The sequence below is a fragment of the Musa acuminata genome, chromosome BXJ2-4 (genome assembly GCF_036884655.1).
Source record: "Musa acuminata AAA Group cultivar baxijiao chromosome BXJ2-4, Cavendish_Baxijiao_AAA, whole genome shotgun sequence".
NCBI lineage: Eukaryota > Viridiplantae > Streptophyta > Magnoliopsida > Zingiberales > Musaceae > Musa > Musa acuminata.
In genome coordinates this window covers 38,415,253-38,421,252 of record NC_088341.1, presented here as the reverse complement: position 1 = coordinate 38,421,252, position 6,000 = coordinate 38,415,253, and positions in this window count along the sequence as shown.

Genomic DNA, 6,000 nt, shown 5'->3' with positions numbered 1-6,000 from the left:
GATAAGGACTAATTACATATTACCTTTTATACTTAGACCCTATTAGCATTATGATTCCTGTAATTAAAAATTTTATATTGAGATTCCTATAATTCTGAAAGTAAAACAAATAACCTTATTTGTTCTAACGTTGTTAGCTGCATTTACGAAAAACACAATAAGTGATGGGCAAAAAGGTATTATGTTTTTCGTCAATACAGTTAACGACATTAGGACAAATGAAGTTATTTATTTTATTTTCAAAACTATAAGAATCCCAATATAAATTTTTTAAATATAGAGATCATGATACTAATAGGGTCTAAGTACAAGAGATAATATATAATTAACCCTAAGAGTAACAATCAAGTAGCTACATGAAAAGTAGATAGACACTAAAAAATAACAAAGTAAGAAGGGATTTAATCTTGTAACCTCTATAAACCTTCACATGAGAAGAGGATTTATGCATATTATAGAGATTATACTTCACAAATGTAGTTCCTAAGATATAAAGAGCAGGGCCTACAAACTTCATCTATTGATTGAGAGAAGAAACATCGACATGATGCTTGATTTTGGTAGTCCTACCTATCAATGTGTACCTCAAACCCAAACCTTTAAAACAGAACAGATGTTGAACAAATGGTCAGGATAATCACAGAAAAGAAATATTAATTCTACATATTGCACAAAAAAATTTTATGTAGTTTAAAGAAGAAAAGAGAAATAGTTCCTAAACTGCGCCAGCAATAACCACAATTTTCGCTGAAATGGATCCTCGAACCTGCATCAACTATCCATGTAAAACATCAGTACACTAACTGCAGGCCATAAATTCAACATATCATATGGGGGAACAATTATCCTTATCAAGATGTCACAAAGTGGAACAAAGTACACTTTGCCAATGAACTTGGATAAGCACTGCATCCTCTACAACCGGGATAAAAGGTGCAGGAAAACAAGAAGCAAGATTATACTATCGAGCTTAAGGTTTGACACATCATGACTCATGCTGCTTTAGTCCACAAGCAATCCACACATTTCATATAACCATTAAACAACACTTGCTATTGTTCAAGAGAACTATCACTTTTGAAACATTGCCACCAACCAGAGTTATTATATAAGAAATTAAAAATGATATCAACCATAAATTCTGTTAGGAAATAGTTATACGTGAGAATAGAGATTAAAAGAGGACTAAGAGAACAATCTTGATTGATAAAGATTGAAGAGGTCGGATTAGGTTTCGACTCACTACTCAACAAGTTTAAGTTTTAGGATTGAATTGGTATATATGTACATGTTAAATTTATTCATCATGTTTCCTAATATGGTATCAGAGCCAAGATTCATCAATATATATATATATATATATATATATATATATATATATAACATAAAGTTATAGCTAGTTTATAACATAAAGTTAGATCTGAATGAGATTTCATGCGCATAATTTACAGTTCCCCATTTCAATCTCACATTAAAAGTAGATAAAAATTTGAATTAGTTTATAAGAACTAGATATGTCTATTATTATTAACTTAGGTATAAATATTTTGGACTGTGTGATTCAGACTTAATAGATTATTTATTCGAGACATAGTAAATGACTCCAGTAGTAAATGAATGCGACTAGAGGCAAATCGGAACCACCTTGGACTCCCCGTCATGTGCATCAAGAAATATTTTCCTTTAATCTCACATAAAAAATGAGTAGTCTTTAATTGACGAATAAATGTTATAAAGGCTAGATGAATCTACTATCATTAATTTAAACTTAAACATTTTAATCAATGGTTCAGCTCAACCAAATTAAACAATCAATTATAGTGTCAAACTAGGCTATGACATGGATAATAATCGCGATGTACCTTCTTTGAAATCGGCCAAATATTAAAGCTGACTTTTAAGTAATTCGCATGAGATAAATTCCTTCATGAACAGAAAAGTCACTAAAAAAGAACAATTAACAACATAATCTTAAACATCAAAAAGGTCCACAGAACCCTAACCTCGATGAGCACCACGACGTCATCGATCAAATGCCCAAGAGCCCCCTCAGTAACCCTAGACGATTAATCAGTCGAAACCTCCGTCTGGTATCAAACAAGACATCAGCAAAACGAATTACAATGCGAGGAAACCCCGACAAATGGAGACGAATCGAGACAAGAGAGATGGAACGGAAAGTGAAACGTGGAGACGCATCCGAGTAATCCGGGCGCAGGCGGTTGAGGGCGGCGGTGGAAGGGGCCAAGGTAGCCACCGCTAGGTGCGGCGACGGCTAGGGTATGCCGGCGGCCGATGGCTCGGGCCAAAAGGAAGCAGGCAGGGCGAAGAAGGTCGGTAGAGCGGGCGCTGGAAGCGAACTGAACCCCCCCGCCCTCGTCGATAACGTTTAAATAAAGCCCCGGACGAAGGGGACGTGGGTCTTGAAATCTCGTGCACATCTCCATCGTGAGATCCTGACCGTTCGTCGTCCACATGGAGTGGCACGCGCCGCCCAAAGTTGAATGATTTTAGCACGTGAATATAAGCCTCTTTTGATGTTTGACGGCGGAGAATTTTGCTTTAAAATCGATTGTGATTCTCGTGTACTTGAAAATACAAAAAATGATTGTTATCTTCGTAACCTTTAATGGTCAAATCGGATTCATAGAGTGCAAAGCTTTTGATTTAGAGTCCAAAACCTTGAGGTTATCATCCTGCCCATCCCACTCTCTCATTCCTCTTCATCCTACTCGTCCTTGAACTCTATTATGGGATGGCTTGTTTGATTCATTTCCTTCTCCTCTAAGTACTGGGGTTTCTCATTGTGGATCAACGGGATAGCAAAATTAATGCAACCTATATAGTGCCCTCCAGCTTGAATGCTATGTCGAATTAGAGGGCCTTAAGGTTGCTCGACGAAATCAACTCACATGTTGATTAATATTGATAGAAGATAAGATTTCCCCAATTATATGAGGAAATCTTATCTTCTATCATGCCCCCGCAAGATGGTGCTCCTGACAAGGATACCAATCTTGGATCGATGCAAAGAATGGTTTACAAGCGAGAGGCTTCATGAGTAAGATAAGTGTAGATCGTTGCTGCTGCTGTGATTGTTGTTGTTGTGATGGCACAGGCGTTCCCTTCATTCTCCTTAAGTCCGCCGAATGTTGGCAGATCAACGAAGACTACCGCGGTGAGGAAGATGAGGATTGACCACGGAGCCTCTTAGGAATGCAACGGCGTTAGTCGCTGGCCGAAGGGTGAAGCTTCACTTTTCTCAGCGACGTTGGTCGCTGGCCGAAGGCAAGAGCGAAGCTTCGCTTTTCTTAACGACGTTGGTCGTGGTTGCGATTACGACGGCTGCGATGGTAGAGAAGAAATCTACAGCAATGTTGCAGTGATGCTACTATAGCAAAGGAGGAAACTGCAACAGAGGAGGAAGCTGTAGCAGAAGAGGAAGCTGTAACAGAAGAGGAAGGAAAATAGCTACAAAGAGGAAGAAATGTGGGGCAATGCTGATGAGCGCAGCACTAGAGATGCCGTTGCGGAAGGGAAGTTAGAGAAGATTGGCAGCAAGAAGAGAGCTTGCTCTAGGCAAGCGGCTCTGATACCATGATAGAAATAATAGAAGATAAGAACAATATAATATAAGAAGCTTTATTGAAGTAGATAAATTTTAGCTTGAATACATTAACATGTTTCTCTCCTATTTATAGGATTAAGAGGGATTTCCTCATATAGTGGGGAAATCTTATCTTCTATCATTTCTATCATAGTGGGGAAATCTTATCTCCAATGATAGAAGATAAGATTTCTCTATATGAGGATATCTCTCTATTCTGTTGAGAAAGATCCTCTATTCTGTTGAGGGAAATCCTTTCTCCTAATCTATATAAATAGGAGAGGGAACATGTTAATGTATTAAGCTATTTTTCAATTCTACAATAAAGCTTCTTCCATTATTGTTCTTATCTTCTATTATTTCTATCATGGTATCAGAGCCGCTTGCCTAGAGCAAGCTCTCTTCTCGCTGCCAATTCATCATTGGTGTTGCCACTCTGCGCCAACGCTACGGCATCTCTAGTGCTGCTCATCAGCACTGCCCCACCTTTCTTCGTCGTTGTAGCTATTTTCCTTCCTCTTTTGCTACAGTTTCCTCTTCTACTACAGCTTCCTCCTCTGTTGCAGTTTCCACCAACGTCGTTGAGAAAAGTGAAGCTTCGCTCTTGCCTTCGGTAAGCGACCAACGTCGCTGAGAAAAGTGAAGCTTCACCCTTCGACCAGCGACCAACGCCGTTGCATTCCTAAGAGGCTCCGTGGTCAATCCTCATCTTCCTCACCGCGGTTAGTCTTCGCTGATCTGTCAACATTCGGCAGACTTAAGGAGAATGAAGGGAACGCCTGTGCCATCACAGCAACAGCAACAGCGATCTACACTTATCTTACTCACGAAGCCTCTTTCTTACCGATCCAAGATTGGTATCCTTGTCAGGAGCACCATCTTGCGGGGGCATGATAGAAGATAAGATTTCCCCACTATATGAGGAAATCCCTCTTAATCCTATAAATAGGAGAGGAACATGTTAATGTATTCAAGCTAAAATTTATCTACTTCAATAAAGCTTCTTATATTATATTGTTCTTATCTTCTATTATTTCTATCAAATATGCCCTCAAGCATTTAATGGCTCCTTTACCCACTTTACAGTGACATTTTGCGGCATCAACGGTGCAAATCACCCTATGATCCTGAATGAATTATCTCAATGGAATATAATCGACATTTGCATCATAATAATAGGACATAGATTCAATTATTATATTGATCAGGTGGAAATGATATATCATCATACTTTCTACTCATCATACTTCTCATTTATCATAATCAAATGATTATGATATATATATATATATATATATATATATATATATATATATATATATATATTTAAATGATACTCATACGAGATGAGAGTGAAAGATAAATGTATAGCTATGGATGAAACGTATAAATTGATATGTAGGCTTGGCATGCTGTGAAGCGAACCACTTCGATCGGTGGTCGAGATGGTGCCAAGCTCAAGTAACAACGTAAGAACATAGGAAGTCATCAAAGAGACATTGAGATGTCAGAAATAATATGCGGTCAAGATAACATAAGTGTTAGTCTCGATGTCGGAATGGGCGAATCATCGTGATCATGCTTTGGAATGGATAAGTAAATTGACATGGCACATTTCAGTAACCCGCCCTCCGACCATTGTTCACAGCCACGTTATTTTGAGCACAGCGTTGTCTCGCAAAAGTTGGGGCGATGTCGTCCGAGCACAGTGCTACCCTACAAAAGTCGAGACAACGCGCACTCGATCATAGTGTTGCCCCGCAAAAATCAGGATGACATCGCCCGAGCACGAAACCATCTCGCAAAAGCTGAGATGGTGCCACATGACCACAGTGCTACCCCGCAAAAATCGGGATGGCACCACCCGAGCATAGTGCTGCCCTGTGAAAGTCGAGTTAATAACCATAAATATGACATGTACAGGCGATCTCCAAGGGAGAGATATAAAAAGTCCCTCGTAGGACAGCAAGCGAGAGGATTTTTTGGCCACTCAGTTCTAACTAGATCTTTGGAGGGATCAAAGTTGGGAGCCCCTTCCCGACCACTACATGTGTGCAGGGACCGGAGGCCAAGAAGTAGGCAATCAACCCGAGGGAGTCTCCGACCTTGAAGCTCGAGCCCGACCTCGTCAGACTATGACTCTCGTCGATCAAACGCTGACAAAACTAATCCTACACACCCGAGACCGAACCGAGCCGTGCCAACTCACTCTACCACGATGTGAAGGATCCCTATCAGAAATGAATGTCCATAACCCATTCATCATCCAAAGATGGATGAGGATAAGTAAACTACTAAAATAGATTTAATTTTTTATATCTTTCTTTATTTAAATTTGTTCTTTATTCTTAAATGTTTATAGGCCATTGGTCGATTTGTTTGTCATCTTATGT